General features: G+C 36.8%; 1 long non-coding RNA gene across 2 annotated transcripts in view; it reads left to right on the top strand.

Moving 5' to 3' along the window:
- Nucleotides 1-287: 287 nt before the first annotated feature.
- Nucleotides 288-14,357, top strand: part of LOC121039646 (uncharacterized) — a 103,837-nt gene continuing 89,767 nt past the window's right edge. For both annotated transcript variants that reach the window (XR_005794901.1, XR_005794900.1), the window contains exon 1: nt 288-404. This is a non-coding gene — a long non-coding RNA (uncharacterized LOC121039646). The remainder of the gene's footprint in view (nt 405-14,357) is intronic.

The following is a 14,357-nucleotide window of genomic DNA, read 5'->3' as shown; positions in this document are numbered from 1 at the left end:
GTGAGAGTGAGGTAGGGGCAGAGAGAGAGGGAGACACAGAATCTGAAGAAGGCTCCGGGCTCCCAGCTGTCAGCACAGAGCCTGACGACGGGGGTCTCGAACCCATGAACCGCAAGATCATGACCTGAGCCAAAGTTGGCCATTTAACCGACTGAGCCACCCAGGCACCCCTACCCCATTTTGCAGTTCTCTGACAAAGAAGAACAAAAATCTATAAGCTTCATGAAGTGTTAAAGTTTGATTGTATCATTTAAATTGTCTTCTTTAATCATTTTTTAACAGTTTTTGGCAACAAGGGATGAGATTTGAAGCTGAATGTTAAGGGCCTATAGGGCAAGATGCTCAGACAAGGCACCTGCTGAACCCTTCGAGTTCACTGCTCTTCTTGTCCCCAAGAGCTGTGGGTAAGTCACTTTTGGTTTTGAGTTTTTGTCATGTCTGCAGCTCTTCAATCCAAACCAATTTTATGTAAATAGATAGGTATGGTCCCCGGAAAGGTTTGGGGACCCTGGAAAGGTTCTGGAGTTTATTAAATTCCTGGAAACTTTTCAGGAACTGGGAGTCTGCAGTGGGTGGCGGCCATTAGGGCACTTGGAAACAGGGATTCCAGTGTCTGGAACCATTGGTGGTTATAAGGAGAGTCACAGTACCTCAAGGTAAATCCACAGCATAAATCACTTGAGGGACTTGGAGAAATAAATTAACACAGGAAATTGAGATTGTCTTGACCATCAAAATCAAAATCTAAGTGGGCACAAGACAGACTATGAAAAGCCATCAAGGTGTCAGCCACTATAAAGAAATCTTGTGAAAGGAATAACAAATCTTTTGCTAATGGGAATTTTAGAAGCCAAAGCCATCATATTGGTGGGTGGAGCTCATAAAAGCTGTTAGAGCTATCACCACCTAGGTCTGAGACTCCTGTGCTAGCACCTAGGTCTGAGACTCCTGTGCTAGCATCAGTTGGTCACGGGATGTGTTAGATTGACACCAGGTCACCTGGCAACCTCAGGCAAGTTGTTGTGAGACAGGGTGCACTGTCAAACCCCTTAAAATCCTTAGCCCAGCAGCTCATGCTTCTTAGGTATTAATTCAACTCTGAGAAATCCAAGTCTTAGTGAAATGAGATCCTCAAGTTTCAAAGAACTGAGCATGCCATACCACTTTCCAGCATAATGGCTTATTTGAGATCTAAAAACCATGGTTCTGGAAACCGCCAATATTTACAAAAACAGCAAAATATTACCAAGATGACCTAGAATTACAATGGCCATTATGCAAAACATTCCAACTAGACAAGCTCTTTATTTGAAAAATACCCTTGAAAGCAAGGGATCCCAAATCAACAAAAGGAATGGGTTATTTTAACTGGCATGCGGAAACTTTCCAAGAGCTTCAAAATTCCAAAATAATTTCATTGAAGGATTTGTTTGAAAAGGCTAAGGAAAAATGAAAGGCACAAGAGGTACCTAAGACAAAAGATTGTAAGACTGATGGGACTCCCTGTTGCCCCCCTCTCCACCTTTACTGAGTACTCAGAGTCTACTAATCCTCTGTCTCCATTGCCTTTCCACTCTAAGTAGACTACAGTACAGTAAACAAAAGCCCAAAGTTAATCGTCTTATAGATGCCACTCTCATACCCTTTAAGGGCCCCTCCGAGACTTGATGAGATGGTTGATGGGAATCCTAGAGATTCTCTGATAAATGGTGACCAGTCATTTAAAAAGCCAAGGGGAAATTAAAATTCAAATTAATGGAGACCTAGCAAATTCTGGTAGATACCCAAGGTATATTCTGTCTTAAACTCCATTTGCTCAAAGCAGATAGGATTCTGGGAGAACTGGTAGAAACCAGTGGAGAATGAGAATTCTTGCCAGAGGGAGCTCTCCAGTGCCTGGTCGAGAGAGGATAATAAAATTTCACATTGTCCCTTCATTTCCAAGTTTAGACCCATTATTTGTTGATCCCATCACCTCCTTGCCTGTCTCGAGAACTTGGCTTGGCAACTGTCAGGTTGGGGGCCTCCAAAATATGGGGAGGAAGAAAAAAAGACAGAAAATGCTCAATGGTCAGCATTGGCAGGTCAATGTGACCAGACAGAAGTAGTGATTCTGCTCCACTTGTATGCAGCTCAGGTCCTACCTACAGATGCCTGGTCTCAGGGGAATTATTTTGTCTTTGTCTCTTTTAACATTGGGAGTGGCTCTGGATCTTGGGATGGTAGGGTCTTTTGCACCTTCTTTGGGGATGCCTCTTAGTCCAGAGTTGTTCAATACTGCCATGAATATTTACTGTTTTCCATGGCTGAAACCTGACACGATATTTCAAAGTGTTTGTTTGTTTTTTAGTAGCTCTGTAGTTAGAAGTTGACCAAATTGGAAGGTAAGGTTCAGAGCCTGTTCAGATGTTCAGAACTTTTATTTTTTTAAGCCTTCTTTCCTAAACTAAATAAAACTGTATACCCAGAGGGAAGGAAAAATATTCCAAAGACAAACTGCTGTAAATCTAGAAAATAGGGATCTTTGATTTCTTAGTTGAAGATCTTCTCCCTGATACAAAGAAGCAAATTGAAGATAATATAGTTACATTGCTGAGTAAATACCTTGATATCTTTCAGGTTGCAACCCAATTCTTTGAGGAATGAAAAGCAACTGTCCTAAAATTAAGAACAACTCTTTAGAAGGAAAAAAAGAAAAACCTGGGGGACAGGCTATTTGGAAACTAGGCAAAATTGTTTGTATCTGATGAATTGTTTTCTTTAATCATTCTTTACTGGTGCTGAATGTAAATCCGGGCAGAAAGTAGTTAACAGACATCTCAAATGACAAAACTGGGAGTGAAATGAATTAAATGTTTTAATGACCAATTGAAGTTAGAAATCCACATACTTGCCCAAAGTGGCCTAGAGTGACCCTTGAATATCCTGCTCAACTTCCATCACTCACTGTCTCTTCCTATTTCCGGGTACCATCTTTGCCTTCTGTAACCCATTTTCCAGACAAGTCTCTTAAAACTGAAATCTTGGAAGAGCCTTATCTGCACTCTGAAGGAGTATGGACCGCTTAACTTTCCCTCCCCTTTTTGATCTATTACTTGGCTAGACCCCTGGTTGGCAGCAATAAATAGTTACCTAGTTAGACCTTGGAGTTAGCCTCACTTTTTTCTGTTTGTTCCATAATAACTTGTGGATTTACAAATTAATCCTGTAGCATAGTTAGCGCAGGTATTTAAATAAAAGCTTGGACAGATATATGGAGTGAATGATCCCTGGTATATGTATTCCTCCATATACCCTCAGGATCATTCTTGAGTTGAGCTAATTCATCTGATAGGGTACAGTCTCAGACACACTAATAAGCCTTCAACTCTCATTACCAATTAACTTTACTTTGCTGTGATTGGTCATCAGTGAAAAACATACTATGTCTATGGAATTTCTTACTCTAAAATACATTCATTCTTAGTAGAGAGTGAGGTTTTTATCACTTTCCAGTTCCACTCTCAAGTACAAATTTTGGAGGCTTCGGTTTCTTCCCATCACTGACTTGCGGGTGTTAAAAAGACACCACCACCACCACCCCCAACAAAGTACAAGAAAACACCATACTCTATTCCCAGTTCAACCCTCTCTCTCCAACTCCGAGAATGCATCCCCAAAGAATGCAAAGGTGAGCTGTGAGGGCTCTTAGTAGAGGCTCATCACCCATTAATAACAAATATAGCTGAAATAGCTCTTTTGCATAGTGAAATTCTTATTAAAAATTTTTCCTTATCTACAGAGGATGACAGAAAGTGCAGAAACCAACCCTGTATATACACTTTTTGCTGTATGTGCACACCTATGACAAAGCTTAATTTGTAAATTAGGCACAGTAGAACACTAACAATAAGAATTAATAATATGAAATAATCTTAATATACAATAATAAAAGTCCAAATGTGGTCTCTCTCTCAAAATATCTCACTGTACTCGGCCTTCTTGTGATGCTGTGAAATGATAAAATGCCATTGTGTTTAGACGAAATGAGGTGGATGATGTAGGCATTGTGACGTAGTGTTAGGACACTGTCAACGTTTTGATCATTTCTCAGAAGGAAGATCATCTATCTACTCCTGGTCTGAAGCTGACAGTGGGTAACTGAAATTGTGGAAATTGAACCTGCAGATGGGGGTGTTGTGTGGAGACTACTATAATCTATGGTATTGACTTCTCCTCAGGCATTAATATTATGCTGACCCCACTGGTACTTGATAGCCTCCAGTGAGGTCTCCTTTGCATCCCAAGAGGTTCTACAGGCTTCTCTTTCCCTCCCTCCCAAGCCCACTACTCTTCTACCTCCTGCAATTTCAAGGGTGATCTCCACCTACTCCCTTCCCTCTATAGCCTCAGTGGTTATGGGGCAAAGGATCACTTCCTCCTATCGTTTTTTGCCTCTGTAGTTGGGCAGTATTTTATTATAATCTACTGTGTAGGGCTTTTGTTTTGGTTTTACAAAGTCAGCTTGGAAGGCCTATAAACAAAAAGGAACACCAGTTTTTCTTGTCTCTGCTTCCTCCAAAACTAACCTACTTCTTCTCAGTGCAATGAGATGTATCCAATTGGGTAGGAAAAATCTAGGTACTAATGAGTCATAGAGATGGATAAAATAGGTGGAGAGGATTAAGAGTATGCCTCTCTTGATGAGAACTGAGTAAATATATGGAACTGTTGAATCACTGTGTCGTACCCCTGAAACGAAATCTAATGCTGTTCTGATAACTACACTGGAATTAAAAAAACAAAACAAAACAAAAACAGCAAAAATGGCCATTTAGTGTTGCTGTATTGCTCCACAAATGTTATTGACTACCAATTAAACTAGGTTTCATTATGCAGATTCACGGGTCAAGTACTTATTGGACCTAAGACCCAGTATTAGACACGTCATGCTACTTTTGAGATTTTATTCCACTGAATCAACACCATTTGGCTACCAAAAACCTCAGGGCAAAATGTATGACCTGTCAGTAATAGTAAAGATAGAGATGACATTCAGAATAGGAATGTTTAATGTAGACTATGAAATGAGAACCCTGAAGGGGTGCCTGGATCTCTTAATCCAGGGCTCTCTTTAGAATGTGGAGTTACTTTATATTACTTGGTTCTAGCTGTTAGTCTCCATACTCAGAGAAAGTAAAAAAAAAAAAAAATCTCCATCTATATTTGAATATAGTATCTAAATATCTGTTATGTTGATAACTGGTGAATGATGATTTATTCTGCAAATATACCAAGAATTAACAACTCTTCTGCTTTTGGACCATCATCTTATTTTCTACATTTCATTGTGTCCTATGTACATGACCCTTTGCTTCATAAATTCCTTGTTCAAAAGGTTATCAACAGTTTGTAGTTTTTGAATTATATTATTTAAATAATTTCTAAAATGCTTAACATCCATTTGTGGTTTTACTGATCAGCAAGAAGTTGGCTTTTATTTTTTTTGATATGACACTATACAAGGTTATCATTATTTTTAATTCTTATGTGGTAGGTGTAAAAGATACATTCTTTTAAAGTATTGCATTTTCTTTTTAATTAGGCAAGTCAAACATTCTGCATATCTAACCACATCCTACATTTAACCTTTAAAAAAATCAAGACCAAATAAAATATAAACTTTTAAATTTACATAGATTTGGCTCTGGACAAAGGCAAAAGAACAGTTTTACATGTTTAATTTTAGATACAAAGATTTTATGTCTTCCCCTAATGTAAAAAGCAGCTAAATATATTATTGTCAACGTTTTCATGTAGAAATTTTTAAATGAATCCTAAATTTCTTAGGATATTTTAAGACTGTTTACCATGGAATAAGAATGGCTCTTTTTCTTATTTTTTTCTAAAGAGGTTTGGTCCTATTGAGATCTGTTGAAAAATTTAGAAAAGTAATTGATCCCATTGAATAAATAAAAGTTAGTGACAGTGATTAGCAGGAGATTAGGTTAGAATTTAGTGAATAGATCCCCGTATTTCTATGGTATTTCATTTAGAAAAGGTAAGAGAACAAACCCTTGAGAAACAGAGATATATTTGACGATGTTGGAGTGGGAATCTTTTACTGAGAATAGAGCCAATGGCAAAGATGATGCCTTCAGAAAACAAGGGGGAAGAGACACTTTTGTTCTATCTTTGGGTAGGCCAGTTAGCCATCTTGAATGACTTACCTGTTTTGTCCTGTGGCCTCAGTCACTGTGTGGGTTCAAGTCTTAGTTTTGTCTCTTTCTTATAATGGCCTTATTTCATTTGGATCATATCCCAGGTGATGTATGCAGGAATCATTGGTTAATGATCATGACAAAGAACGTCCTTAGGATTGTCTGAGTAGAGTCATCCAAAGACTTCTGTGTGTACATAAAAGCTTGATGGTATATGAGAGGCAAAAAGCTCAGACAACGAGCAGATCAAGGTTAAGAAATCCTGCTAGAGGGAAAGAAGATTTGACACAGTGACAATGCATATGTCTCTATTTATTAACTGTGATCTGTGTAATTTGTCCAGCTTCATCAGAAAAAGTGAAGCGACCAAATTAAAAATTGAAGGTGCAAATCCTCATAAATTTAGAAACCAGCAGTTTACGCAGGTTTCTGAAATAATTGTTGTAATCATGGCTTCCATTTCCATTCATAACATAATTTTGAATATCAAAATTACTTTTGAAAATAAATTCCATATTTAGTGACAGTTTATTAATTCTTAATCACATAGGCATCTTGTAATGTTCTGAAACAATTTTATATTCAGGATAATCTGTATTATATTATAATACAATGACATATTCTAACATAAATTCATATTCATTTGTATTCATATAAAGGTCTTAAATTAAGAAAATTTTAAAACCGAATCTTAAAATGGAATGAGCGATATTTTTATGTAAAGGTAGAATTAATTTGGAATTTAAATGAGGGCTTAGTACACTCAAAAGGATTTTTGGTTGCTATCATCTAATTAGAGGTTTTAATCTTTGATTCTCTCATTGAACTTCTAGAAAATAAAATTACTTTTGAATATGTTTTCCAGTATCAAAGACTTCAAGAAAATAACAGCCTGATAAAGATCTACCAGTGGATCAAAAGAACCTGATCATGACTAAAATATCTTTTTAAGTTACCTGTGGGAGAGATTAAACCACAGTTATTATTATAGTATAGAACCATTCAAAGATAATGAAAATGAAAAAAAAACTTAAAAAAAGATGGTTATACTAATTTACTAAGAAGAACTGGAATGATTTCATATGGCTGAAATAATTAAATGTTCTTATTAAATAACATTTTATAAACCATAGAAGTAAATGATCAACAGAAGAGTATGAGAATATAATTGCACTAAACATAAGAATAAAGCTGAAGTAATAAATTAAAATGTTAGAGTAATTTCCTTATGCGTGCAGTATTAATAGTTAACACTTATTGTCTGTGATATCTTGATTATTCCATAATTTATTCTATTTTGACTGGGATATGTTGTGGAATCTCAAGGGAACAAAAACCAGTAATTTGTTTCTGAGATAGTTTCAGAGTTCTGAAGAGAAAGCTCTTCTATTTGGCTTCAAAGTTGAACCTAAGAATCTAACAGAGGCCTAGAGAGAAGCAAAGGAGTCAAAGCCCTGAGGAGTCAGGAAGCAATGTAAAACACAAGTAGACTGGTTTGGGTGAACTGATTCTGCACCTGTAATTTACCCAAAAAATGTAACGATAATATGAAATAATTTGTCCCTGAGTCCTGGTTGTCTTTTATTTTTTTTTAATTTTTTTGCTTACTACTTATTTTTACATTATTTATATTAAGTTTATTAAATGTCTTATTTTAATCCCAATATAATTAATATCCAGATTTATATTAATTTCAGGTGTACAATATAGCGATTCAACAATTCTATAAACATTGCTGAGTGCTTTTCACGATAAGGGTACTCTTAATCCTTTTCACTTATTTCACACATTGGCCCACCCACCTCCCTTCTGGTGAACATCAGTTCTCTACAGTTAAGGGTCCTTTTTTTTTTTTTGTCTCTTTTTTCTTTGTTTGTTAAATTCCACATTGAGTGAAATCATACAGTGTTTGTCCTTCTCTGTGTTATTTCACTTAGGATTATACCCTCTAGTTACTCCATGTTGTAGTAAATGGCGAGATTTCATTTTTTATGGCTGAATAATATTCCTGTGGGGTGTGTGTGTGTGTGTGTGTGTGTGTGTGTGTGTGTGTGTGTGTAACTTCTTCCTTATCCATTCATCTATCCATGGCTCTTAGGTTGCTTCCCTATTTGGCTAGTGTACATAATGCTGCAGTAATCATAGGGGTGCGTATATCTTCTCACATTAGAGTCTTTGTATTCTTTGGGTAAAAACCCAGTAGTAGAATTACTGGATCATATTGTATTTCTAGTTTTAATTTTTTGAGGAACCCCATACTGTTTTCCAGAGTGGCTGCACCAATTTACATTCACACCAACAGTGTGGAAGGGTTCCATTTTCCTCACATCCTCACCAACACTTGTTTCTTGTGTTTTTAATTTTAGCCATTTGGAAAGGTGTGAGGTGATTATCTCCTTGTGGTTTTGGTTTGCGTTTCCCTGAAGATGAATGATGTTGAGCATCTTTTCATGTGTCTGTTACTCATCTGTTTTCTTCTTTGGAGAAACGTCTATTCATGTCTTCTGACCAATTTTAATGGATTATTAGCAGTGTTGAATTTTATGTATTCGGATACTAACCATTTATCCATTCTGTAATATGCAAATATCTTCTCCCATGTGCTAGGTTGTCTTTTAATTTTGTTGATTGTTTCCATCACTGTGAAGCTTTTAATTTTGATGTAGTCCCAATAGTATATTTTTTTATTTTGTTTCCCTTGCCTCAGGACACCTACCTAGAAAAATGTTGCTATGGCTGATGTTAGAGAGATTATTGCCTGTGCTCCCTCATGATTTCATGTCTCACCTTTAGGACCTTATAATTCATATCTCAGATTTAGGACTTTAATCCATTTTGAGTTTATTTTTCTGTATGCTGTGAAAATTTTATCCAGTTTCATTTTTTTCATTCTAGCTCTCTAGTTTTCCCAATACCATTTTTTGGAGAGACTGTCTTTTCACCAATGGGTATTCTTTCCTGATTTGTCAAAGATTGATTGACCATAAAGTTGTGGGTTCATTGATCTATTTTTGTGCTGTACTGTTTGCAGCACTACACTTTGTAACATAACTTGAAGTCCAGAATTGTTACACCTCCAGCTTTGCTTTGCTTTTTCAAGATTGCTTGGGCTATTCATGGTCTTTTGTGGTTCCATACAAAATTTAAGATTATTTGTTCTAGTTCTGTGGAAAACACTCTTGTTATTTTGATAGGGAGTGCATTATATCTGTAGAGGGCTTTGGGTAGGATGGGCATTTTAACAATATTTGTTCTTTGAGCCCATAAGCATGAAATATCTTTCCATTTGTTTATATATCCCTTCGATGTCTTTCATCATTGTTTTATAGTTTCAGAATAAGGTCTTTCACCTTCTTGGTTAGGTTATTCCTAGGTATTTGATTATTTTTGGTTCAGTTGTAAATGGGATTGTTTTTTTAATTTTTCTTTCTGCTACTTATTAGTGTATAGAAGTGCAATGGATTTCTGTCTATTGATTTTGTATCCTGTGGCCTTACTGAATTCATTTATCAGTTCTAGAAGTTTTTGGTGATGCCATGGGTTTTCTATATATAGTATCATCTGCCAATAGTGAGAATTTTACTTGTTCCTTAAAACTTTGGATGCCTTTTATTTCTTTTTACTTGTCTGATCACTGTGGCTAGGACTTTCAGTAGTATGTTGAATAAAAGCCATCAGAGTGGACATCCTTGTCTTGCACCTGACCGTGGAGGGAAAACTCTCAGTTTGTTATTAGCTTGAGTATGGGTTCTACATATATGGCCATTATTATGTTGAGGTTTGTTCCCTCTGCACTTACTTTCCTGAGGGTTTTATGAATGGATATTATACTTTTCACATACTATTTCTGCACCCATTTAGATGGTCATATGGTTTTCATTCATTCTCATATTGATGTGATATATTAAATTAATTGTTTTGTGAATATTATCCACCATTGCATCCCAGGAACGAATACCACTTAATGGTGATGAATGATTTTTTTTTCATTCATTGTTGTATGCAGTTTGCTAGTATTTTGTTGAGGATTTTTGCATAAGTGTTCATCAGAGATATTGGCCTATAGTTCTCTTTTTTTGTGGTGTCTTTATCTGGTTTTGGTATCAGGGTAATGCTGTCCTCATAGAATACGTTTGGAAGGTTTTCTCCCACCTCTCTTTTTTGGAATAGTTTGAGAAGACTAGGTATTAACTTTTTTTAAAATGTTAGATAGAATTCACCTGTGATGTGGTCACAGATAGATTGACCTATCATCTGGACCTGACTTTTGTTTGTTGGAAAGTTCTTATTACTAATTCAATGTTCTTACTGTCTATTCAAATTTTCTATTTCTTTCTGATTCAGTTTTGGGAGGTTATATGTTTTTAGGAATTTATCCACTTCTAAGTTTCCCAGTTCTTTGGCATATAATTTTTCATAATTTCTCTAATCTTTTGTATTTCTGTGCTTTCAGTTTTTATTTCTCCTATTTAATTTGTGATTTTGTTTCTTTGAGTTGTCTCTCTCTTTATTTGATTTCAGGTAAGGTTTATCATTTTTTTTTTTTTTCAAAGAACCAGCTCCTGGTTTCAGTGTTCTCTTCTATTTTTTTTTTTAAGTTCTATTTCATTCATTTCTGCTCTAACCTTTATTATTTCCTTCCTTCGTGTTTGGGATTTTATTTATTGTTCTTTTTCTAGCTCCTGTGGGTACAAGGTTAGGTTGTTGATTTGAGATTTCTCTTGCTTTTTGAGGTAAACCTGTATTGGTATGTACTTCACTCTGACAACAGTTTTTACTGTATCCCAAAGATTTGGGACCATTGTATTTTCATTGTCATTTGTCTCCACGTGTGTGGTTTTTTTTCTTTTTAATTTTCCAGTTGACCCTTTCATTGTTTCATAGCATGTAATTTTTAACCTCTATGTATTTGTGTTCTTTCAGTTTTTTTTTCTTGTGGTTGATTTCCAGTTTCACATAACATGGTCATTAGAAAAGATGAATGGTATGACTTTAGGTTTTTTGTTTGTTTGTTTGTTTAATTTGTTCATATTTGCTTTGTGTCCTAAAATATGATCTATTCTGAAGAAGGTTCCATGTGTACTTGAAAAATTTTTTTTTTGCGGTTGTAGGATGGAGTATTCTGGATGTATCTGTTAGAACCATCTGGGTCAATGTGCCATTCAAAGCCAGTGTTTTCATGTTGATTTCTGTTTGGATGATCTATCCATTGATGAAGTGGGCTTTTATAGTCTCCTACCATTATTGTATTACTATCAATTACTTCTTTTATGTTTGTTATTAACCGCTTTATGTACTTGGGTGCTTTCATGTTGGGTGCATAAATATTTATAATTGTTATATTCTTGGATTTTTCTCTTTATGATTACAAAGTGTTCTTATTTAACTCTTTTTAAAAAGTGTTTTAAAGTTTATTGTCTGATATAAGTATTGCTACCCTGGCCTTCTTTTCACTTCCATTTGCATGACAAATAATTTTCCATCCCTTCACTTTGATTCTGCCTGTGTCCTTAGGTCTGAGATGAGTTTCTTGCAGGCAGCAGATAGATGAGTCTTGTTATTTCATCCATTCTGTGACATCACACTATGTCTTTTGATTGGAGCATTTAGTCCATTTACATTCAAAGTAATTATTGATAGCTAGGTACTTATTGCCATTTTGTTGCTAGTTGTTTTGTAGTTCTTCTCTGTTCCTTTCTTCTCTTGATCTTTTCCTTCATAGTGTGCTGGCTTTCTTTAGTGATAAACATGGTTTCATCTCTATTTTTTATATATCTATCACCTGCTTTTGATTTGTGGTTACCATTAAGTTTATATGATATATTATGCACATAGCAGTCTAGTCTATAGTAACTTGATGGTCTGGTGTGTTTGGTGATCTTCCCCTCTCTCTGGGTCAAGACTCACTTTGGAGTGGTGCTGGTCCCTGTTGGGGCTGTTTGCACATTGCCACATTTCTGATGCTGCTTTGGAGGAACTCCTGCCCAGGGTGGTTTTCAAAGGAATTGAGATGTATGGTGTTAGCAAGACTTACACTGTCTTCTCTGAGAGGGGACCTGGAGCCACTTTGGAAAACTTACGCCTCAGGGCTTGAGTGGGGAGTCCACAGACGAATGTGGGGGCAGGACACATGGTGCCAGCAAGGTCCTACTTGTCCACTGAGAGAGGGGAGCTGCTACCACCTGGGAAAACTCCTACTAAGGCAGGCATAGTTGGAGGGGGTGAAGCTGCAAACGTGCTCAGGGGCAGCTGGCAATGTTAGTAAGCTAGGTGGACAGTGTTCGAATTGAGCTGGTTCCTATCGGTGTTCCTGTGTCTAGTCTGGGTGGGTGAGAGCAGGAAATGGTGCCCACCAGCTCTTTTATTGTTGGAGATGTCTCCCAAAGATCCTTGCCATCCAGCACATGCTCTGAGATTAGTAAACAAACCTCCCTCCTATAACTCAGTTTTTTTTTTTCATTTTCTTTTTGTTGTTGTTGTTATTTTCCCCCCAAACTGCTGCTTCTGTGCTGTATCTCAGTGGGACTGTTTGCTCTGCTGTCTCTTTACGGGTGGGAACTCCATTTCCTTCTGCTCTCTGGCTCTTCCAGAGCCCAGCCACCTGATTTTTAAAACTCCAGGCATTACGCCCTGCTGATTTTAAGAACTAGCAGAATTAGGCCCTTCTGGTTTTCGAAGCCAAATATTATAGGGATTCCCTTTCTCATTTCAGGTCCCCAGTGCTTGGAGTGGAGTCTAGTCCTCTCCCCTCACATTGCCTCCAGTGTCCCTCCCTCCCAGGAACAGTTCTTTGGGTCACTTTGGCTCCCAACTGGGTCTCTGCTCTTCCTACCTTCTTTGATATGCCTTCTTCCCTTCATTTAGCTATGGAAAGTGTTATAAGTGTCAACACTTACAAGTGTTAAAATACTTTTAACTCTTTTCCTTGGTTATGTACAATGATGGGGGTGTTAGCTAGTTGTTTCTGTGGACGAGGTGAGACTTAAGGGTCTACTCTTCCACCATCTTGCCCAAGAGTTCTCTGACCTATTTCTACTAGTTGTCTTTTAAATACTACATTTCTTGTTGCTGTCAGCACAGCAAGAGAGGTGAGTTCCTAGTACACATTGCATGACATGGATGACAGGTGTTAGACTGCGAGGTTGGTGTTGAAAGAGAAAAATTCCTTGATCTATTTGATCCTCATGTTCATGGAGTCCACATTTGGGAATTTTCTTTTTCTCTAAAATTTATTTGTATCCTCAAAAGTATTTTTGGCACTTTCATGGCATTTTGAGTAACCACAGAGCAACAAAATATTTGTCATCGAGTGTGTACCTTTCCAGCTGAGACGGAACCAGGTAAAGCTGTGTATTCCTGTCTCAACTTTCATACTGTAAACAAGTGTCCTTTTCATGGTCTATTTAGTGCTCTATTTTTCATATTTATTTCCTTTTTGTTGATGATTTCACTGTGAAATGCCCGAAGCATAGTGCTGAAGTGCTGTCCTGTGTTCCTAAGTGCAAGATGGCCGTGACATGCCTTATGGAGATAATAAAGATCTTAGATAAGCTTCATTTAGGCATGAGCTATAGTGCTGTTGGCCATGACTTTCATGTTAGAGAATCAACAATAATATTAAAATGGGTGTCTTTAAACAGAAACCTACGTAAAACAATGCTATATATTGATTAGCTGAGAAAACTATAATAACCAGAGACTTTCAGGAAACTTACCCCATAATTCCCCTAAAACTAATGGTCCGGTATTTTCTAGTTCAGTGTTTACAGCAACTTTATAGAGTATAATTTCGGTAGATAACAAGAATCAACTGTACCCGGGTGCACTAGTTGGCTAGAGCTACAATAATAAAATGCTACAGGCTGGGTGGCTTAAACAACAGAAATTTATTTTCTCACAATTCAGAAAGTCAAAGTTCAAATTCAAGATGTCAGCACATTTGGTTTCTTCTTCTTCTTTTTTTTTCTATTTTTTAATTTTATTTATGTTAATTTGCATCCAAATTAGTTAGAAAATAGTGCAACAATGATTTCAGAAGTATATTCCTTAATGCCCCTTACCCATTTAGCCCTTCCCCCCTCCCACAACCCCTCCAGTAACCCTCTGTTTGTTCTCCATATTTAAGAATCTCTTATGTTTTGTCCCCCTCCCTGTTTT

The sequence above is a fragment of the Herpailurus yagouaroundi genome, unplaced genomic scaffold (genome assembly GCF_014898765.1).
Source record: "Herpailurus yagouaroundi ecotype Mexico unplaced genomic scaffold, PumYag 181, whole genome shotgun sequence".
Taxonomy (NCBI): Eukaryota; Metazoa; Chordata; class Mammalia; order Carnivora; family Felidae; genus Herpailurus; species Herpailurus yagouaroundi.
Note: the sequence above shows the minus strand (reverse complement) of the source record. Positions and strands in the feature narration are given on the sequence as shown.